At 40.0% G+C, this 24,468-nt stretch overlaps 1 protein-coding gene across 2 annotated transcripts in view; it reads left to right on the forward strand.

Moving 5' to 3' along the window:
* Positions 1-1,554: 1,554 nt before the first annotated feature.
* The window catches only part of hdac7a (histone deacetylase 7a), an 83,391-nt gene continuing 60,477 nt past the window's right edge, over positions 1,555-24,468 (forward strand). Inside the window, exons 1-2 of one of the 2 annotated variants that reach the window (XM_054784714.1) lie at positions 1,555-1,782; positions 20,942-21,007. The gene's annotated coding sequence lies outside the window, so the exon portion shown is untranslated. Of the gene's footprint in view, positions 1,783-19,521; positions 19,791-20,941; positions 21,008-24,468 lie in introns of those variants that run through there. The other variant, XM_054784706.1, reaches the window with a different exon arrangement.

Genomic DNA, 24,468 nt, shown 5'->3' on the forward strand with positions numbered 1-24,468 from the left:
TCGGTATTACATGTTCCCGAGCATGTCTTCCAAAACATTTTGTGCACAACCCAAAGGGGGTGCCACAAGTGTTTTAATTTTTTCACATTTGTACAGGTGGGAAGTGTGGTTGGACATTGAGTCTTGAACATTGATGGGAACCGGGACTAACAAAATTTTAAACTCTGATTCGTAGTTTTTATTGCCCGGTTGGCCAATCAGACAAAATAGCCGTCGGAAACCAACAAAGAAGAAGCTTGCAACCACGGACAGCGTGTGGCAGTGCTCACAGTTTGGTGTGGCAGCTCAGTGCAACATTTGCAACACAGTTACCGTACATTATACAGTGCAATGGAGGGTGCACGAACAACATGATTAAACACCTCAATATTCATATTCATATTAAAATAACAGAGAGCCCCATCTTTTACGGGCCAGCCTTCCTCTAATCAGTCAGAATCAAGTACTGGTAAGTAAAACAATAAATTACGTCTGTCTTATGCTAACATTTAGGCAGCAAAAAAATTATGCTAATGCTAGTACGGTGGGTCAACTCAAATATCCAACTAACGTTAGCCCTTGTACTTTTTCATAGACAAATGTTTTCCATGTTATTTTTTGTTTGTTTGATATTCTGCAGTAACATGTTTAAGTGCCTGCAGATGGATATTTATACGCTGTTTGAAAATAGCTATGTCAGATAGTCTTCGTAAAGTTCATCTAATTGAAAAATTATGGAGAAGTCCAGACATTTCATCGAAAGACAACTCTGGTTAGCGCCCTCATTTAAACCATGAAAACCTTTATGAACCTGCCACTTAAAAGAATCGGAATCGAGAATTGTTAGGAACTGGATTCGAAATGAGGAATTGGAATCTGAATCGTTCATATTCAAACCATGCCCAACCCTAGTGTCAAGCTATATGTTTCATTTTGTCCTCATTGTGTTTGTTAATAGCCGAGTGGTCAGCATGTTGGCCACACAGTCAGGAGATCTCGAAGACCTGGGTTCAAATCTACGCTTGGGCTTCTCTGTGTGGAGTTGCATGTTCTCCCCGGTTTTCTCCAGGTACTCCGGTTTCCTCCCCATTCCAAAAACATGCATGTTAAGTTAATTGGTGACTCTAAATTGTCCATAGGTATGAATGTGAGTGTGAATGGTTGTTTGTCTATATGTGCTCTGCCATTGACTGGCGACCAGTCCAGGGTTTATCCCGCCTCTCAGCTGGGATAGGCTCCAGCATATCCCTGCGACCCTAATGAGGATAAGCGGCATAGAAAATAGGTGGATGTGTTTGTTAATATTTTCTGTGCCTCCTGATATATTGTGTGCTGTTATTGTGTTTTTTTCTTCTATTCGTCTCTCCTACCTTAACACACACTCAGTCCACTCCTCCCTTTTGGCACTTGCCAGAAAATGCAAGAAGTCAGTGATACAACTCAACATCTGTGTGTGTGTAAGTCCACCCTGAGGGGTTAATCTCTCTCTCACTCTCTCTCTTGCCCTCCCTCCATTTCTCCCTCCCTCTTATTGCCTTTTTTTGTGGCCCCTGACTTTCCCAACATTTGGATTGGGAGAACTGATGCTGTTCATATGTGTGCATACATATATGTGTGTATACATATATATATATACATATATATATATATGTATATATATATATACAGTATATGTGTGTTATATATTTGATAGTTGTCGGGCGTCCCTCTGTGTCCTTCTGATGTGGATCTTTCTGGACTGAACTGTACCAGAACATGGACTGATGGAAGCTTCATGTTGATGAATGTTTACACCACACTCTGGTAAGGAAAACAGTTGTTTATGTTGAGTTTGTTTGGGAAGATATGACCCATAACGCAAGAGGCCAGTCACTGTTAAACGCTTGGTGTCTTGGTTTAGATCGTTTATGTGAAAGTTACACCCTTTCTGCCCACTACTGTTTTGCCCCTTACATCTCGCTCTGGTCAGAGTTACTCAAGTTACCGGCTTTCTCTTGTTGTTATGAGCCCCGTGGTCTTTCCACAGTGTTCTGAGGGCACTCCCACGCTCTTCCCGAAGAAGAGAAAAAAGGAAAACCAGTGACACAAAAAGCATTGCATGTGGGCTTTTTTTTTGTTTTGTTTACAGACCAACTTTTTTTCATGTGCTGTTAAAGCATCTGAGGTGGTGAGAAATTTGGAAACAAAGCCACCCACAATGGAAGTTGAGTCAGCTGGATTATTTAGTTGGGTGTTTACTTTGGAAATGGCAGAAATTAGACCATGCAGAGGAGGGTGGGGGGTGGGGGGGGGGTGGGGGGGTGTCCTTAAAATGGTCAAAAGCACAGAGGGGTAAAAACAACACATTTGTGTATATATGGTGTCACTTACACCTGGCATTAAAAAGATGGGGGAAAAGTGTGAGGAGAGAGAAGAAGCCAGAGGGCTGTTTATAAAGGGAGGGAGCAGATTGTGTCCATCTGGGACAATCCCAGCTGAAACCTTTCCCACCCTGAGCCCAAACATCTCTCCTCCACAACTCTCTATGAACCCAGTGTCACTCCATTTCTCCTTAATCAGGTGCAACTCAGCACATTTGGACTGCATTCGGGGAAAATTTCAGTCTTTTCAGTCTCTTGCTGAACCAAACCAAGCATTTTAACCCTCAAGTTAAAATGGGTGTTTTGTAGAGCGCATTGAACTGTGTGAGAAATTTCAAGTCAATGGGGTCAAACCTTGGGCTTTAATAATATTGCCACCATGTGGTGTAGCTGTAAGAAAAATAAAGCACAGGCAACACAGTAGGTGTGCATGTTTTGTGCGCAGCGGTTCAGGAGAAGAGTTACCTTTCATAAACAAATACATGTACTGCAGTTTTAATGATAAAATGAGTTAAAACCTATTTTTTTTATACTGTATGTGGTCCTGTTCCAAATGATTCACGCCACAATCCATAATGATAATGATAGCCATTTAGTAATTGGTGTGTTTCTTAGCAGGATGGTGCAAAAACATCAAGTAAGAATGCATTCATTTAGCTAATCTAGAGCTGCATTTTAGAGGAACCTCTCTGTCTTGAATGCAAACGGTCGAGACCAGCCTGTCTTTTATGCTCCATGATCTAGGAAGTGGCCTGCTAACCTGCACGTAAATAACAAAATTTCTGCAGTTTGTCCACTTTTTGTCATCTGAACTGGAACTTATTTGCTCACCCCAGAATCAAATTTGTACAATACTGTTGTCTTACATCATCATGCCCATCCTTTGATCATCACTTAGCATCTGACCCTTACATGGTGGAGAACCATAATGTGACCACAGTATTGATCTAATTTTCCTTTATCTAGCCTGCTGGACTATCCCTTCCTCCTCCAGCCTCCCTCCCTCCCTGCCTTCCTCTCTCTCTGTTGGCTCTGTAGCCAGCGATAAGAGGACAGCAATGGTAGCACTTCCTCTTGCCGCAGGAAGCAGGAAGTGTAGATTTCGAACCTCAGCCTATCTGAGCAAACTCTGTGTCGAGTCCACTGGGATCGTTATCGCAACACACAGCGGGATGCAGATGGCGACGCGTGTGTTCTGGGGGCGGTGTCACCTGTCTGCATACACAACATTCCACTATATTACTAACTTAGCTCAGAGCTGCCGGATGGGAAGCCACCTGGGAACCGGCGAACCCCCATGTCACTTTGACCTCAGGGTTGCCTGGTAGGGTCAGAGGACGATTGGATAATTATTGTCCTAATCACGGCTAACGTTTGGTTATGTCCTGCTATAGCCGTGCGGTGCTGTTGGGCTTATAAAAACACACTAATTCATTCATGACGCATTCATCACTTAATTAATTCCAGTGACACCCCAGGGCTGGAAGGATTGGACGTGAGCGAGGGCAGATGACGACAAAAGAGAAGGGCGTCTGGGGTTTTGCATTTGTGAGGTTTTCAAGTTCGGGCTGCCAAACGTGTGACAAAGTTTATTCTTTCTGTGAGGGGATTTGCCTGTGTACAATCTCCAGCAACCTTACGCAAGGCCAGAAAATAACATTCCATATACTGTAGTGGTCTTTGTATTGATGACAGAAAGTTGGGGTAGTTTTAAACTGCGTTGATGCTTATTAGCGACAGGTGTTGGCGAGGCAGCATGAGCAACAAAATGTTGAATGGGTCAAGCCTGAAGGTATTTGTGTTTACATGTCTGTGTACACGCTGGATGTTTTTGCAATGTAGAACGAAATGATATGCAATAATTAGACATTTAAAAAATGTATATGCTGTATGTACAAGAAGGAAGACTGATTGACAAGGTTAGAGATGGGCATAATAATCATTTAGCTAATTAAATTAAATACATTTCTGCAGACGTTTTCTTCGCGTGAGGCCGGACTCCCCTGGGAAGACATCAGGGCAGGTGCAGCAGCTTGAGAAAAATAAAGAAAAACATATTTTTCAATCCTGTAAGGCTAACTTCAATTACATTTAAAAGCAAAATTAAATGCTTTGAAAACCCCTGTATTCTTGCATAATCACATCTTCAAACAATTAACGCAAACGTGAATGCTGGACTTCTGCAACCAGCAGCAACACTGTTGAATCGGTCTCTAGAATGACGTCAGCCACATAACGTTTATCCAAATCCATGCATACTGCATATAGTCTAATATATTATTTAAGTTACAATTTGTGGGATATACAGTATATTGTGTTGCCCATCACACACTGAACCAGACCGCACACATGTAGAGATGTCAGACTGATGAGGCAATCAATCAGTTCAATCAATAAATTAATCAGATTAATTGAAAGTTAATTTTCCCTGTGGTCAAAGTTTTTTTTTAATAAATGGCCATTGTTGTTTGATTTTACATGCATAAATTATTAGAACCACTTTATAGCATTGACACGTAACACAGTAAACTGTAGCAAATGCAATACAGTCAAACCATTGTTTTCGAAAACCCAGTTTTTCTGAGTTGGTTTTTGACTGGAATAATCCAGTTTTGATAGACTGTCTCGTACAATATCTTGCTTAACAAACAAATTTGTCATTTCGTAGAATCAAGTGGCCAAACAAAGCACCCCCACAAAAAAAAACAAAAAAACCCATACATATTGCTGACTCACAGTCCGTTAGGCCTGTCACGATAATCTATAAATCGATTAATGGAACGATTTTAAAAAATGACATCGATCATTTTCAGCGGCCTCGTGTATTCCTCGTCTCTCTTTCAGGCTGGATGAGAAGAGGGTTCACTCTACAGCTGTCTGTGCGCGTTGGTGCTACAGTGGAATGAACGGAGAGGGTGAACTCTGATGTCCCCCTCTCTTTGCCCCAATAAGTGGAGGGGCGGCTACCTTGGCTAGCAGCATATTAGCCTCGTGAGCCAGCATACTATAACATGACGGCACAAAAGCGATAGTTTCTAAGGCGAATGCCACATCCCCAGTATGGGAATATTTCGGTTTTGAACAGAATGAACAAAGTGAGTGAATGAACACTGACGAACTGAGATGTCGCATTTGTTTGAAAGTAGTGACGAGGAAGCCGGGGAACACGACCAACTTGTATGCACACCTAAAACAGAGGTGGAAAGGAGCCATCGTCCCGACAGTTAGCCAGTGTCTTTTGCTACATTGCAAAAGAAATGCAACATTTCAGGAAATGTTAAACATGTTTGACAGACCGTACAAATTGCCTGTGAGAACGTAGATGTACAACATGTCACAAACAATTCAACACAAGCAATTCCTGAACTGTATAACCGAGTGAAAGAAGACGTGTCGAAGGACATCAGAAACATTGCATTTTACTCCGCTACCACAAATATGTGGTCCAGCTCAAATATGACCAGCTACGTTATTTTAACAGTACATTACATAACTGTGTGTGTGTGTGGTTTTTATTGGAGTGTTTTTTTTCTTAACAGAGACAAAGTCCATTTTATTTTCATTGAGAATTTTTTTTGTCTTTTTTTTTATTATGTTTTTTGTTTTTTTTTCTTTAAAAGCTCTTGACATTCCAATTACAATGTTAAATTCTCTTTTTATTGACATTTTATTGCTTTTGTTACGATGTACTCCCATTATTATGTCATATAATTAATGAAAAAATGGTCTGAAAAATGTCAATAATATCCATTATCGACAATAATTTGCATGACAATTATCGACCAGCAAAATTTGTTATCGTGACAGACCCACATTTTTTATTGACTGTGACTAAATAAATAAACAACCCATGAGGCCAACGAAAGTTACGATTGCCAGCAATTTGATAAAGAAGATAATAAACAATGTTCCCTCTGAGCATACATACAAACGACCTGAGCATTCCTTGGACCTCTATGAGCGCCATCAGACGTGCACACAGTATCACACCCGTCCAAAACCTGAGCACTTGAGGTAGTCCAACTTCCATTCTGTGGTATTTTGTATATATTTTGTTCAAAAGGTCAGCAAGGCGTATTTCACAATGTAGCTTTCTTTTTTGTCAACCTCAGACAAAACAATTTATAGAAGTATTTCTGTAATTCATGATCTGAATCTACCCCTACTTTATCATTTCATTTTCCATTTTTTTCTTGTTTACCATTAATTAGTTAATTATGTATACTTTAATTTCCTTTCTGTTTTACAACAGCCGGTTGTGACACTATTTCATCTTGGAAATGTACTTGAAATTGATGCCATATTTGTTGTATAAGGTTACTTTTGTCTAAATAAAAAAATGTAATAAAAAAAAGTCAACCAAAAAAACAACCATCTTTGTCTCTTTGGCAACACTCGGGAAAACTTGGCGTAAAACTTCCGTTTTCCGGTAAATCTGGCCACCAAAATAAAAGCATGCTAGAACTACATGCACGGTTAAGCTACACGACATTCAGTCCACTTTGGCTTGGTGTGTGGATGTGGTATTGCCCATTCGTTTCGCCATAACATGGGTTAGCAAGCAGCCTGCAGCTCTCTTAACTCCGCTGACCCATTAGCTATACGCTAACCTGGAAAACAGTGGCACATACTACGTAACGCGCCGTTAATGCATTGATTGGCTGCCTAAAAAACAAAAAATCTTATCATTGGCTGGACAGTGTTCGTCATTGTGTTATATGTTGTTCCCGCTTGTTGCCACCTGTCACTCACGGTGGTGCATTGCAAAATGGTACAGAATAAATTGTTATGTGTTTATTTTATTTACAGTTCATGTTGAATTTTATTTCATGCGCTGCATAAATTTGCTGTGCGCCGAGAACGCTGGAGCAGTGCAGGATTGTGCAGGCACGCAGCAACATTGGTGATAAACACTATTGAATTCAAGAAAGAACTCATCTCAAAGTACGAAGATGACGTCCTCTCCCCGCCATGCGTTTCGCTCCTCACCGTCTTCGCCAACAAAAGTCAATAAAGGTAAATATGACGTTAAATGCTCATGTATCCATTTCAGTCGTCATTTATAATTATTTTGCATTGTTTTCTGCGTGTAAAACTATAATTATTCTCTACAAAATGTATTTTTTGTCAATATTTTTGGGTTTCGAGAAACAATTACTTGGATTTACATTATTTCGTATGGAAAAAACTGCTTCAGTTTTCGTCAGACCATTTCAAACAAATTAATAATGCAAACCGAGATACCGTACACGTTTATATATATTGTTATTGGTGGCTTATTTGGTAGTTTTTTTTACAGCATCAAATTATTAGGCTTTATTGAAATTGCATGCAGGCATATTGCTATCATGCATTGTTACAATATAATTACTTTGTAGTCGTAAACATGCACATGACTTAATTTACTTACATGATACTAGATTTTGTTTATGTTTAAAGATAAACAGGGAATGAGCAAAAACCAATCAAGAGAGCGTAACAAACTGAGAAATAGAGTAGGAGAAGCGACGAAAGGCCATTGCTAAAAATGAAAAGATTTAGGTCGATTAGGAAACATTAAAGATGTGAGCGTAAACTATGAGAGGGTCACGGGTCAAGAGGGGTGAGGAGGTCAGAGTGGGCCCAGCAGCTCTACTTAGAACAGGATATCCTGCAAGGAAAACCCATCTGTCTCCCTCTTACGCACTCTGGTTCTGCCTCTTAACGTGGCTGCAGAGGGCACGGCGGAGACGCAAGGTGTAACCTTTCACTGGGAAAACACCAGAGAAAACACACACTGAGAAACTCGCACTTTCATCAATCATGCTGACAGGGACAGATACACGCGACGATGTCCCTTTTATGCGACGGACTAAGATTGTGCCATACTTCTGATGTGCTGCTGCTGCTTGTTGCATCAAATCTCTAAAGCAGCCAAGATAAATTTCCTTGCTGAGGCAACAAAGCAAAGCAACAAAGCAAAACGTATCTTATCTTAGGCAGGCAGACAGTGTGTGCACACTCTGTAACATCCCACTCATGATGGAAAAATACTATCATCCAGTTGTGTGCAGTGTGAAAAAAAAGTGTCTATGACGCTACGAATGACAAAATATTCATGCATTTGTCTCTTAGTCTCCTGGTTTCTTTCAAATATGTATTTTATATCTAATACAAAGTAGTGATTCATTCAATTCATATACATATAACATAACACTGTTTCTGCTATCTGACTATCAGCCTATAGTAAGTCATTCAATGAATGACTGCATAGCATTCTGCATAGCAACAATTAGCTATAGAAATGTATGATGTGGCCACAAACACTAATCCGAGACACTCTGTTTGTGCTGCTTTGTTTGTGCAACATCTTTAAAGCCCTATACTGTAAATTCCACATATAGCAACAAGTAATAGTAATGGTAATGTGGCAGTTCTGATGGAGCCCAAGAAATTATGCCAAGCAACAAGTAACTGAAGAAATGTGCAATGTGGTCTGAAAAGGAATGTGGGCAATTTTGTTGACCTATGTTTACACACCTTCGATATAGCAAAAACACTGGCACTGTTACTGAAAAAACTGATTATCTCAGCTAGATAACACGCTAGCAAAAAATTCTGTGCCAGATCCTTGCTGATGTGTAAAATGTGGCTCATGTTGAGTTCTGTTTATTTCTATTAAGAAAGGTGCATGGCTGTCATCATTAATAACTGGCAGGAGGAGCTGTAGCATTAATTATACAGCATGGCACGTCCACCTTGTGCAATTGTTTACCAAATGTTTTCCCAAATTCATTTTTTTCCATTTACATTTTTTAGAATTCCTTTTTTTTCCTATTCCATTTATTTTACTAGCATGGACTACTTTTGTAACACTAAATAAAATGTATTATGCAATACATCATTGGTCAATTTTGGGGATCACAATAGATGAAAAAATGAGCTGGAAATCCATCCATCTTCTATGCCGCTTATCCTGAGCTGGAAATCTCACATTAAAAATATACAACATTAGGTGGCGAGAAATACTTCAATATTGAATAAAGCAAAATATGTCCTTGACCAAAAATCACTCCATACTCTTTACTGCTCTCTGGTATTACCATATCTAACTTATTGTGTAGAGATAAGTGGTAATAACTAAAAAGTCATCTTCACTTGTTAAATGTCCTGCAAAAAAGATCAGTTAGGATAATCCATGATGTCGCATATAGAGAACATACAAATACTTTATTTTTAAAATCACAAATATTAAAATTTAGTAAATTTTCTAACAGCTAAAATTATGCATAAAGCAAACAATAACCTGTTACCCAAAAATGTAATTCCATCCATCCATCCATTTTCTATACCGCTTCATCCTCATTAGGGTCGCGGGCAAAAATGTAATTCAATACTTTTTTACAAGAGAGGAGAAATATCATCTCAGGGGAAAACTAACCTTAAACAGTATTTCAGTATGTGGAACCAAATTATGGAACGGATTAAGTAAGGAACTCAAACAAAGCACTAAGATGAGCGATTTTAAGAAACAATACAAGCAGTTGATGTTTGCAAAATACAAGGAAGAAGAGCCTTGAACTGGTTCTGTTATTTTTATTTGTATTTTTTATTAATTATTTATTATTATTATTATATTGATTATTGTATATGATTTATATTTATTATGATTGTGGAAAAACCTTGATTTAACCATTACCATTGCCATTACAAATTTTGCCAAGTATTTCAGAATCAGATGTAGCTTGGCTAACTTTTCTAATGGGATATCAGCCTCTGCGTACATTGTTACAAAATCCTCCACAAAACGGTAATGCCTGTGCTTGTGGTTAAGGAAGACGTAGTCACTGATGCAATTACAATTGCGTAAGTAACAGGATGTGACAAACAGCACTCACATTTTGAAGGCGGGAAGTGTGTTGTATGTGTTGAGAATGTCTGTTCACGGTTAAGATGAGCTGGGTGCAAGAATAAACGTGCCTCTCGTCCTTAGTTCAGTCAGAACTTACCCGATTTCAGCGGGCATCGTAAAACGCTCGGTTACATGAGCAAGCGGTTAAACACACTCATACAGCCTGAGTCGCACACACACAGCCGCCCTAATCTACACTCACCCAGCTAGAGCCAGGCGCGGATTTAGAGGGGGGTGTCCCCCGTTTTGAGGCACCCACGATTTTTTTTGCCACAATAAAACGCTAAAATGGGGTTCTCCTAGTACTGGTAATTTTTATAAATAGAATGTTTTTGTTTTTGGCGTAAACGATATATTCCAAGGATAAAAATAACAACAAACTCTTGAAATTAAGAACATAAAATTAGCCTCAGATATCCCCAGATTGCAGGAAATGAGGTCTATTTTAAAAATATTTTCGGGGAGAGGGCCCCCAGACCCCCGCTCCATTTCCAGCTCCTCGGCCTCGGCCACACCCCCCCTTTTCAAAAAAGCTAGATCCGCCCCTGAGAGATAAGAAAGAGTTTCTAAGTTTTTCCGCCAACTTTCGCCAGTGTTTCTGGTCAGCATTTGGACATGTTTAGTTTGGGAAGGGGCTGCTTAGTGTTTGTGATGAGATTCAGCCATAATAGAGCGGATCGCTCTGGAAATGACCAAAAAAACATTTGTTCTCCTCCCGATGACAGCATTTCATTCACATTATGTCAACTTTCATGAGAGTTATTTCTGTATATGACACATCTCGAGCACTCACTCTAATAGTCAAACTAACTGGACTTTAGCTGTCAAGTGATTATACTTACAATAATTCCCAGACCTTTAGGATAGAGCGGTTAGGGTTGGTCAATATTATGTTTGTTAAGCTTTAATTTAAAAATGGAGCAAACTTTTCCAGGTCTCTCCAAAATACTTAATACATTCCAAAATTGTTTTCTGTGCATTACTGTTTGCAATAAGTCCGACAAAATTCTCACGAAGGAGACTTATTCCTTTAACTCATTTATAGTCAGCGCTTAAGTGGATGATAGTTGCCGTATGGGAACATTCTCTGTTAGTTTTTTTTTTTCCACCTTATTGTTTACACTGATGCAGAAAGAGCGAGAGCAATGAACCGCCGGTGAAAGATGACTAACGAGAGTGTCGAGCTATATTTGGACTGCTTGGGTTTTTCCTAACCACACACACACACTTGTTGTTCAGATTGGTGGGTGTTAAGTTTTGTTCTGATTCTCATTTGCATTTTCTCAGTTGCGTTTTGTGTGTGTTTGTGTGTATGTGTGCGTGTGTGCAGTTGATCTCCCTGGGATAGTCCTGTGGTTGCTATGGTTTGTGAATAGCACACCGCAATTCCAAACATCCTGAGGGTGTTGTGGATCTTTCGTCCTTGTGCACTTTGTTGGGGCCAGGGTTTATCCTCACTTTACTATCAGTGATCTGTTCCATGAGCGGGTTTAATTCAATAGGGTTTGTACCATTTCCTCATTTGTGTAATTTGCATGTGTGGGTTATTCTGTCCAGCTGCCTTCTCCCATAAAGTTCCCAAATTATAACATTTCCCAAAAATGTTCAACATTTCCAACAATTTTCCAACATTTTCAAGTCTCACAGTAGTATATTGGAAGTGTACATTTCGACAGTTTAAAAGTGCTTTTAGTAAGCCTTACTGGGAACACGAGGTTTTGTGTGTCTGTTTGTCCACACTTGTCTCTAACAGAGTGTGCGTCTCCAAGAAGCTCTACTGTGCACTGTATGCACATTATACACTGCATCTCTGCACTTGACCAACATAATAGGTGCCATAAGGAGTGGGACCGCAGGACACAAATGTTAGCAACACTAGCATAGCTATGTGAGCCACAGTTACACTCACATTTTAACAGCAACATCATGCTAGGTTAGCCTATTTGCTGAAGAAAAAAAGCTACTTGGCAGAGCTCCAGGCTTTATTTTAATATTTGTAGCAAAGCCTACTGTCTGTGTGGAGTGGTGGACGTACAGTATACACGGGGCGGGTAGCTAGGGCTGGGTCAGAGACGGTATCATGTCCATGAAGAAGGAGGTTTTTTCTTCATGACATCATGGAAAGCTGCAACCTCAAAAGTGGCCATTTCAGCTCCTCTTCTCTCAAAAGTGGTGCAAACAAGTAAGGGAGATGATCGATTTTTCTCATTTTCCGTGCTCGGAAACATGCTTTCGGGACAAATATTACAGTCTCCTACTTATCTGCATGTTATGGATTTGCAACTCCTTGCATTTATTTTTTTCTGCAAAGAATGTCATCATCATCAATTGAGCGCCATGAGACTGAAATGGAGTCTATGTTGGTGGGCGGAGGCCGTGATGAGGGTGGTGGGCAATGGGGTTGGAGGGTTCCTGTTGGATGTTGCAAGTGTGACGTTTGCAGTGCACCAAAGAACAGAGTAAGCAGAAAACTGCTGATGGTTCTTTTGACCACACCCTGATACTTATCCAAATACCTCCCAGCCTTCTTATTTTTCTTACTTATCTTCTCCATCAAATCATATTTTTCTCTTCTCATCTTGTTTCCACATTTAGCTTCTTCCATATCATCCTGCTCTGTCTCCCTCCTCCCTCTGCTCCTTCCTCAACTTTTCTTCTCATGCAGCATTCTTTGCATTCCTACTGGCTTCTTAAGGGGAAGAACCCCGCTGGCAGGCCAAGGCCAAACATTATTATTGTGCTCTCGACCCCCACACCCCAGCCACCTCACCCCCCCCCCCTCCTTTTCTTTCTTGTACTTTCTACTTCTCCACATACCGACCTTGTTTCTTTTTTTCCTAGCCCTTTCTGAGTAACAAACGTCCCACCTAATTCGTAATCTATGTAAGGCTAACTGGGTCTGCTTGAAGAATAACAAGCAACATTATGGAACATCACATGCTTTCACTTGCACAATTCAGCATGTCCAAATGTAACATTTAAATGTTACACTTTTTGCGGTGGTGAAAGAAAAAAAGCAAGGTAAAGTTTGTTAAAAAAAAAAAGTAAATCATTAATGTATAAAAATTAATGAATAAATAAATAAATATAAAATAAAAGGTTAACTTTGTTCACTTACTGAAAGCGGATATAGAGGTCAGATACTTCCCTACTACATGAAATGTCCCAGTTATGTTTGGACAAGCGTATCGTCACTGTCAACCATGCATTTCATGCTTCTGTTTTTCCATTTTACAAGTACAGTATTTCATAAAAAGCACCAGAAATGTATCACAGTATTAACAGGACTGTATGCAAATGGCTTGATTACATTCTTTCAACACAAAAAAATATAAGAACACCACCACTGGCTAGCATATTTTACCAATAGTGGATAAAAAAACAAGATTGTCCAAAAACGTGTCTATATTTTTCACAATTATGAGTTCAACCGCATAAAAATTGTCATAAGTGTTCGTTTGCTCAAATAAAATAACGTTGATGGCTGTCACTCACAGCTGTTTAGTATTCATGTACATTTTGAGAGTGTACACACACACACACACACACACACAACCAGCCTCAGAAAGGTGACCAACAATATTGTTGTTATGATAAGCTATACATTCAATGATAGCTAGCGTGAGTAGCTAAACTTTGTCAAATGGCTATCATTAGCTGACCACAAACATAAGTAATGCGCGTGTTATGTTATGTGTTATGCGGGGCATACTTTAAGTACTCAAAGCAGGAAAAGGACGTTCTTGAAGCAGGAAGAGGGCGGCTTATACTGCAATGCTTACAGCACATTCAAATGTTGGCGCCCTCTAGGCAGCCGAGGAACCTTTTGCATACAGTCCCTTTGACCGAATGTGTAATATTGGTTTCCTATGACAAACAAGAGCAGAACCATCTGCTCGAAAAACACTATGTTCCTTTTCCAAAGTTCTTAGCGCTAGGATTATTAAACTAAAGTAAAGCGATCAGTTCTTGCCTTGACTGAAACTTTGCTCATCTTCAAAACAAAGGGAGGTGTGGTCTGAAGTGGAATGACAGTTCTGGCCGTCAATGGAAATACTAGTAAAAAACTAATTCCATTAGTTGGTTAGCTCCACAATGATAGCCTTTTCTGATTTGTTCTGTATAAACAAAAGCAACACAGAATGGGGGAAAAAAGTCGATCCAGAGTTTTTCCAGCTTCGGAAGTAACATGAAAGCCGTAACAGCGACGGGACCTTGTCTGTATGTCAGGGTATTCTGCAATGCCAGGACCGGATAGTGAAGTTTAACAGACACACTTCTCTCCTATTTGTGTATTCAAAGGTATTGTCCTTGTATGTTGATGTTGTCATGCATCAGATTATGTCGCAGTGTGAAAGCACACACAATTTCTGCAAGATAGAGCTTTGCTGGGTTCTGTGTAAAAGGCACAGGCGAATAAATGCCAGCTCTGCTATTACGCTTTGGCCTGGCTATTGTGCGGGATCTCTGTATGAATAAAGGCTAACACAGCAATAGGGACGAGCAGGATACTCGTCTAAAACAAGTATTCATTACGGATAATGCATTTTTGTCGAATACGAGCATGAAACAAGTACAGCTCGTCATTATCCGTAATCGTGATGAAGGAAAATCCTCATTGGGTAACTTATGTATTCACTCTTCATGCTCTAGACAAACAGCCGGAGAGAGCAGCTTGCCTGTCACTCTTTCACACACAAACACAATACAGACAGTGACTCTCTGCTTTCTTTGCTCGACTCCAGCTCACGTTCCCTATTTCGCTGTATTTCGGTTTGTATGATATTTGTATGACTGAAGTTACTTGGTAAACTTGTTTGATTACGTACGCGGTGCATTTGACAGGACGGAGTTGAAAACGGCCCGTGTTGCGTCGTCTGCTTGCTTCTAATTTAGCTGGTGATATAAAGTCAGCTGCAAAACTTTGCTCGTTGTGTTGCTTTTGAGAAAACTATAGTGAATAAGGCTGGCAGATTTTTTCCCTGTTTGCCATCACTGGATGTTGCATGAACCACCAACTTCACACAGATCATTCAAAAATAATAAAATAATAAAATCAAAATAAAAGTCTTACAGATCACTGACACACATACACAGTACACATATAGCTGAACAATAAACAATAAATATAGCAACTTCCAATCAATCCATGACAATTTCAGACTTAAATAACGTACCGATTTAATCCCCACCCATTTCCGGTTAACCACACCCTCTTCCGGTTTATGCCCCGCCCACTCAGAATACAGATACTATATTTCAATGGTGAACAGATACAGACAGTGGTGTACTCACTCATCCCGAGTAGCCATCTTTTTAATTGTACATCATAACATGTGCTTGACACAACACTGCAAGTTATGGCAGCTCAGGAGGGACACTAAAGACATCACCGCTTCTTGCACACAACTTACACAGTACATTACAGCGTGTGGCCATTTAGCAACATGACATAAGGCTAGGGGTTAAAACAAGCGACACAGTTACTGTAAGAAACATCCCAGACTAGATGGCAAACTTAAATTGTAATTGTAATATTGTTTTTGGAAGTACCTCTAAATGTGTTCCATCCATAGAAGTGGGTTTGTCCGAAGGGTGCTGCTGCTAAATTGGGGGACGCAGTCGTTCGTGCCACAGTTTGTTCAACAGATGCAGATAGTGGTGTACTCCCTCATCCCCACACAGCAACTTTAGAAAAATAAAGAAACATCTCTTTTTGTAAACCTGCAAAGCTAACTTCAATAATGTTAAAGGCAAAATAAGTGGGCTTTTTAGTTCCTATGCTCCAGACAATGCTTTTTTCGGGGAGTAGGGGATGGGCCCCGGCTGTATTATTATTATCAGAGAGGAGGCTCACTGTGCCACATTTTTTAAATCCCTGATTTAGCGCACAGTTGACCACATCCTGCCCCAAATCGAACAGCAGAACAAAATCTCTCTCCTTATTGCCATCACTTATAACTGTCATTACTCAAGAAGAATGTTGACAAGTCCTACTCGTGATGTGAAGTTCTTCTGTAGCCTGATTCTCACAAGTGGACCACTTGCCGTCATCAATGGTCAGGAATGGCTTGTAGAACAACTTTACCCATAACATGACAAAAGAGTGATAACATATCTTTTGTTTAAATTTGCCAATTGTTTGAGGATACAACTTTGCCAATGGCTTAGATTCTTGGAACATGCTTAACAAAGTTACATAAAGAACATCACGTTTACACTGGCACAATTCAACATGTCTAAAAGGGACTACAAAGAAACAGAGCATAGCTTGTCTCCATGTATTTGCAGTTGCTTTTCACTTCCTGTGTTTAAAAGGAATAATATAAAGGCAATTAATAAAATTAATGTTTGCGGAAAATATAAACTCATTTGCAGTGTGAATCTGTATGTGTGTGTGTGTGTGTGTGTGTGTGCGTGTGTGTATGTGTGCATATGCGTGTGTGTGTGTGCATACCTCTGTTCCTGTGGGTGGTTGCTTGCTGCGCTGCTTTTCTGTCACCATGTGGTTTTGTTATTTTCAGCTTGAAACCGGATGTGATTCAGACTTCATTGCAGATTGTGTAATTGAATTGACTAACCGTGTACACATGCACCCGTACATACATTATTGAGCCCCGCAACACCCACGGTCTGGCATAAGACACTTGGGTTCCCCATCGCCTTTGCGCGGAGACACCTGAAGCCCAACGAGAAAAGGGAGGTCGACAGACACGCACTTGCTGGTTTCAGTATTGCTCGGATACATCGCTCGCTGACCTGGCTTATGCGCTTGGGTCGGAAAATAGGATGAAAAGCACGCAAACGCTTGGGCTCTGTGGAAACGAGAAACAGTTTTCAAAGTGAGAAGTGTGGGGGCGAAACTTACAATAAATGTCATTGTCTAACATAAAAGAAGTGGATATGTTGTGCAGTGGTGATTTAGGGGAAAAAGCAAGTTTACACAGGGGAGAGTTATGTAAAGAACACAAAAATAAATATACAGTACTACAAAAATGTCTGAACAGAACAATTTATTAAAATGAAAACTTGCATAGGAACCATCAAAGTTTAGTAGAGGTACGAGATAATAGGAGTATGACACAACACTGATATTGCAATATTTAACCTTACAATGGATTATTTATATTTATTAACTGATTATTATTATAAGTGTTGCCTCTTTTTAATCTCCAAAAATGTTAACACATGCATAATGCATCATACAATTCTAAATGCATATAAATGACAAATGAAAGGGATAAAAGATCTGGAGGATCTGGATTCGGATGTTCGCTTGGGCATCTCTGTGTGAAGTTTGCATGTTTTCCACATGCGTGCGTGGGTTTTCTCTGGGTACTCTGATTTCCTCCCACATTCCAAAAACATGCATGTTAGGTTAATTACAGACTCTAAATTGTCCATAGGTATGAATGTGAGTGTGAATGATTGTTTGTCTGTATGTGCCCTGCCATTGGCTGGTGACCAGTCCAGGGTGTACCCCGCCTCTCGCCCGAAGTCAGCTTGGGTAGGCGCCAGCATACTCTCGCAACCCTAGTGAGGATAAGCGGCATAGAAAATGGATGGATGTGTTTGTTAATGGATGAAAGGGATAAATAAACATTTAGGGTTACTTTTACAGTCATTGAAAACGTGACTGTTCCCAAGGCCACTATGTGGCAGCGAGATCAACCACCAACCACCTTCCTATGTTTCCATTAGTTATTTCTTGAATTCAATAGCTTTTCTCACTTAATTTGTCAAAACGCTGGCACTTGCAACTTCCTTTGGCTCTATTTTGGGTTAATGAGGTGAGAAACAGTATTGAATGAAATAAATAATTCATGGCAAAACAGGAAGATGGTGGTGGTTGACCTCGCTGCCACATCGTGTCTTTGGGAACAGTCACGTCAAGAATCATGTCATCAATGAAGGTAAAAGTAACCTTAAATGGTCATTTATCCCTTTCATTCATCATTTGCATGTATTTATATGCATTTCGATTTTTTTCTGCATGTAAAACTACGATTGTAAAACTATAACAATTTGTTTTGTTTTCAAATCTTTGACTTTCTGGAACAGATTAACTGAATTTACATGATTTCGTACGGGAAAAATTGATTTGATTAGTGTCTGTTTCAATTGGAGTTGACAAATTAATGAGGCTAACCACTGTGTATACTGTGACAAAGATGCATCCGCCGCAAGCGTCGCAGCCATCTTGTTTACGTATGTGTTACACAGAGGATGAAGATGCGAGCGTCGCAGCAATCTTCATCAGATACACAAGAATAGACAGCCGATAGCGCGCATTAATACAATGTTAGAGAAAGTAAAGCCGAGCAATTTGTGAGATCAGATTTTTTTCTAGGAGGCATTTTTGTCATCCAAATATTTTACTCTTTTGAACGCATATTGTTTTGAGAAGCCAAACTCTTTACTTAAGTAGCCCCAATAACTAGCCGGAACTACTTTCTCATCAGCTCATCAAATCCGACCAGAACTGGGCTCACGGGACCAAATGGGTGGTAAGTCACTGCTGATGGACTGCACTGCTGATGGGGATGTCATACGACTTCATGTAAAAATACCCGAACTATCCTTTTAAGTGGCCCCAGCAATTAACTGGAACTACGTTCCTCTTCATCGAAATCCGACCAGAACTGGGCTCACAGGACCAAGTGCGAAGTAAGTCACTGTTGAAGCACTACACTGCTGATGCGGATGTCATACAATTTCATGACAAAAAATCCAAACTATCCCTTTAAAGATTAATAATATAATCGTTGACTTGCTTTTCTATACTATCACACTCAAGACCATTAAGATTTTACTGAAAACACTACTTGTAGAATTAGTAACTCTGTTATGGGTCAGGACCATGGAGCAGATCCATTCCATTTCCATTATTTCCTTTGGGAAAATGTATGTATAGGGTTAGCACAGGATGACCCGAAGCGGTATAGAAAATGAACAGATAGAACTGACTGAAGTGAATGAGCACTTTCATCCAGCTCTGGTGCTAAACTTGACTGACAGCAGATGGAGCCACAGAGCAGACTCCATTGTTAATCTTTGACAAGAGAGCACTCACCTTATGTATTTGAAGACTTCCTCCACCTCATCAATAAATATTACAAATAATACCAATAATAAATAGAGCTGGACGCTGATTGGCTCTTCCGACATCCAATAGGACTGTGTCACGGAAGTAAACAATGGTCCAGGCTATTTTTGGTGGGGACCGCCTTGCTGGCTATTTCTGTCAGCAAGAGCGATGATGATGAGGAGGAGGGGGAGGAGAAGGAGGAGGTGGAGGAGGAGGAGGAGAAGGAGGAGGAGGTGGCGGCAGGGAGTAGGCCTGGAAGTGGGTCGGACTTTCTTTCTGCAACTTCTTTGAGCAGCGACAACTCTCTTTTCTTCCCCCTGCTGTAGTACCGCCACCTCCGGTTCAGGTTCTCAGCAGTGTCTCTGTCGGATGTAGGGACCTTAGCTTGGACGCTAGCCGGGCGTTAGCAAGACTTCAGTCGGATATACCTCAAAAAGTTGTGCATCTAGATGGCCGAGTTTTGTATTCAAAGGTAGGGGAGTGATGAAGTTGGCTGGCTATCTTCTTCTTTTGTTATTTGTCGTAATTTTGAAATGTTTTACTAAAGGGAAAGGAGGCGCGCACAGGTGTTTCAAACTTCAGTTGTTTCATTGAGGGAAGTGGCGTTCAATGACTTGTTAATCATTACGTTTTATTAGACTTTTATTCAATTCGCTGATATTTTTTATTTAAAGTCACTTGCGAGTATCATGCAAACAAAAATAAAAAAGTTAGGACTTTCCTAGAGTTAGTTTTGATGCCATAAAGACAAAATCAATAGTGTGTCCCATAAGACTACAGGTTTTAGATAACACAATCGTCCCCATTGGTTTATATTTTGACAATTTTGCACTTTACAATGTACAAAATTAAATATGTTTATTTATTTTGTTGCATGAGGTAACCAATATTTAATTCATCATCTGTTTTGATGAGACGAACAAGACATGTTTTGGATCAGTTTACATCAAAACTACCACCATAGAGGACATTGACAAAAATGTGTTGTTTTCAGTGTCTTAAAATGACTTAATGTTACCAAAACAGCGTCAAATTATTGTTTAAATTAACTTAACTTTTCAGTAAAACATAACAAAACAAAAAAAACCCTCCACTAATTTCTTCCTTTTAAAAGGCAATAACTAAATAAATGTAATTATTCTTGTGTCCCAAAAAACATGCGTATTGGTATGACAGTCATGTTGGGAAGACATGTCATCTATTTCACTGAACAAACCCCAGCAAAACACGTTACTGAAAAGCTCAGGGTGTCCTCTTGCCAACCGCACATATTTTATTTTTGTAGAGTGTTTTGCATCTGACATAAGGCTGTGAAACGCGTGTCCCATATTGGGGACAAAAACCATTGCTGGGTCTCAGGAAACTATTAGATTTGAAGGCAAACATTCACCAAGGTGAACAATGAAAACAAAACCTCCCAAACCTTTATTTACTTTTCTGTGGCTGCCTGTGAGGATTGCAGCAACGTCTTCTGAGACAATTGTCTCTGTCATATATTTTAGCACAGGCGACAAGAGGGGTGGGATTCACATGACACCCTCATGACATTTCAACATGTTTCCCTCTTGTCGTCTTTGCATGTGATTTGCAATTTACCTCCTGTTTCCTTGTTTGTCCCCACAGATGGAATCAGCACGCTTAGGGACATCATAAAGACATAAAGAGAGACAGTATTTCATCCAGTGGCAGGTAAGGTTCATGACTGTAAAGACAAAAAATAAAGCAACTTAAAGGAAAACTTTTTTTGGAATTTTGCTCATCATCCACAATCGTTATGTGAGACATGAACACATATGCCTTTCCCTTTTCTGTGCATTCAAAATATATAAAAACTGATAAAAAGAGACAGCTCATTACTGCACGTATGGAACTTACTTATTTCGCCTATAAAGGCTCCAAAAAGCGACAACAACTTTCTATTTACATATAATGTGGTGTGCATATTAACCAAGCTACAGCAACAACGTTGTTATTATTATTATTATTATTATTATTATTATTAACATTGTTATGCCGATCGAACTATGTTACAGACACATTGATACCGCACCGAGTAGCTACTAACCGGCTAGCGACAACCTTCACCACACATTCGCAGCTAACGCGTTGCGCTCACAACGCCTCAGACCACTACCAAAAGGTACGGCTGCTTATTCAAGATGCCGCCAGTGCTGTTGTGTTTTTATTTTTTAGTATGTGAAGTTAACGCTAGGTGTAGGTGTTCGTTTCTATGCTGCTATGTGAAATCAATGCGCCGAGAAAAGTTCCAGTAATGAACAAAATAAGCAAAATAATGCAAGCATTTCATGTCATCATGAATGTACCTGTTACTACATCGTCACAGCATGTATATAAAACCATAAAACGTTGTTGGAAGTTTTTGGAGGTGTTTTAATAGCGGTCTTTGTAAGCGGCATAGGTGGATCCCATTATGTGCAGCTTGAGCTGTCTCTTTTTTATCTGTTTTTATGTCTTTCGAGCCACAGAAAAGAGAGACATATGTGTTCATGTCTCACATAAGGATTGTGGATGATGGGCAAAATTCCAAAAAAAAGTGCAGTTTTGCTTTAATGATCAGTTTGGTTGGTGATGTTTCACTTGGTTCCATTAAAGCTGGCCTGCAGCTGTCAGCATTGAAACATTGATGTGGAAAAATGCCACCAATCCACACAGTAAACCCTCTCAGGATGACATCTTGTAATTTTTTTTTTAACAGTATTTTTTTTTCTTTTTAACAACTCACACATTGCTGTCACCACAGGCGTGTGTGCACTTTTTTCCAGCAGTGATCTAAGATGTTAGATTGTGTAGTAAAGCACAAGGACAGGTGTTGGAAGACTGATGCAGTCTCGGTGGATCTTTTGTCTTTCCAATAGCACGTGGAGGTGAGCAAAAATAGTCACCTGATATGTTATATGTTTTCATTGGGCATAGGTTAAATAACTGTGTTTATTGATTTTGTTGGAAACGTCGGCTCAAGACATCATGCTGACTCAGGTTTCCACCACAATGTCTGAGATAAAAATGTTTGTCCCCGCCCCTCGCAAACCAGTTAGCCAGCTGTTTCTTTTTTGTGTGTTCTGCTCTGAGAAGCACACGCCTGTGTAGGATTACAATGCACGTCTGGCTCAATGGAAGTCAGATTGGCCTGTGCCAGGCGACGATGACTTATACTAACCTCGCACTGTGCCCTGTGTGTTTGTGTGTGTGTGTGTGTGTGTGTGTGTGTGTGTGTGTGTGTGTGGAAAAACTCGGTGAGGTCATGGGCATGGCTTTACAGCATCTGGTTACATGTGTGCAAGCCTACACAGGACAGCTAACACAGGCTCTTTCTCCATTGTCTCCATCTTGAATTTGTTTTCCTTCACACAGTCCATTGTTGGCATAGATTAGTTTAGTCATAAGGTGGCAGCATCGTGGTCATATGTGCAAAATAGAAGGCCAGGGATTTCACTATGGGGAAAATTACCAATCAATTAACTGATTCACTTTTACGAGAAGAAGCGCTGACACGGTCGCTTTTGAAGTTGCATGTTTTTGTGACATGAAGGAAAAACCTCCTTACTGACTTTCTGATACTGACAGCAGAGGACAGCTTAAAAAGAGCAGACTTCAATACACATCTTAAAATAAAGCCCGGAGATTTGAGGCAAACAAACTTCCAGTACACTATTGTGGGTCCTCCGAGACTTATTTAAAATTGCTGAAAAATATCGCCATATAGGACGTGTAACAGCTCATGTCATATCTTTAGATTGCAATCTCGGTGAGACACACTCAACAGTGCCACCGCTGGATGCAGCCAAGTGGCTCTCCATGTTGTGTCTCTAAATACTGAGCAAAAGCAAAACAGAACAGTACACAGGAGTACAGTAAATTTGAACGATCATGAGGTTGTATTGTTTAATTCTACTCCTGCAGATGCCAGCCATGTAAATTACAAATTGACTAAAAACTGCCTAGCAACCTGTTATCACAATGACTACTGTTGAATGGCACTCAGTAGAGCGTAGACCTCCACCAAGGCTGTGGAATGTTGTATGTTTTTTGTTTTTTTCATCCGTTTAGTAGATAGCAGGCTATATCCTGGTTTCATGGAAACAACATAGTTTTTGCGTAACCCTGTGAACAAATTAACCGACCAACAAGCACAGAGTACACTGAAGAATGTGTGACCCTGACTATCTAAACTCAAGAAAACATAGTCACTCTATATACAGGAGATTTCCTTGCCACCTATAGGATCCACCATAAGCTCACACATACATTGGAAATAATAAAAGAAACCAGTCTGTGCTGTCCCATAATGCCCACACACAGACTTCAAATTAATGTGAACAGTCTGTGTAACAGGAAAACATGACTTTTCATGTTCATTTGACTGACCGTGAACATTCGGTCTTTTCCATCTTTATTTCTCCAACTTGAGGATGAGTTTTGTTCAGCGGAAATTTAGGGCACCGATAACAACCGGCACAATTGTTGTGGCTGCAGTGTGGAGTTCATGTTTCCCAGAAGTCTTGGTTTTCAAGCCCTCAGGTCAGCTGACCGTTGTGTTGTTTATGCGTCCATGATCATCTGATAAGACTTCCACTTCTAGGTAAAGACTGCTTTGTCTTTGTTTGTGTTTTTTTCCACTTGCTATGTTGATTTGTGAAGTAAACCCAAGAAAGAATAGTTTACAAGTTGTTTTGTCATGATCATAGGGACGTATTAACCTTCGTATTGTGCCTTGTGCAGGGGTAAGGCTGGTAATGGCTGTAACAGGAGACAGCTATTTTTGATCCGTTGAACAAACGGCTCAATTGTGCTGCCTCAAGGTGCATGAAATCACTTGATATGCCAGAGGTAATGTGGTATTATACCCGCTCACCCCACCCTCACCCTCCAGGGGCTCTACGGTTCATCAAGTGTGCCAGTCTTGCATTTGGAGCAAAGAGCCCTCACAGCATTGTAAATATACTGTATATGTGGTATGGTGTGAAGTGACAACTCCTCGGCATTTATTAGCGCGTCAATTCAATTCATTTTGTATTAACCTTTCATTTAAAGCCTCCCCACTGTGGTCAGCAACTTAATCCACTTGAAAATTGATTGAACTATTTTTCTAAGGATTCATTCCTGTGGTTCAACCTTCATTTTCCTTTAAC

The sequence above is a fragment of the Dunckerocampus dactyliophorus genome, chromosome 1 (genome assembly GCF_027744805.1).
Source record: "Dunckerocampus dactyliophorus isolate RoL2022-P2 chromosome 1, RoL_Ddac_1.1, whole genome shotgun sequence".
Lineage (NCBI taxonomy): Eukaryota > Metazoa > Chordata > Actinopteri > Syngnathiformes > Syngnathidae > Dunckerocampus > Dunckerocampus dactyliophorus.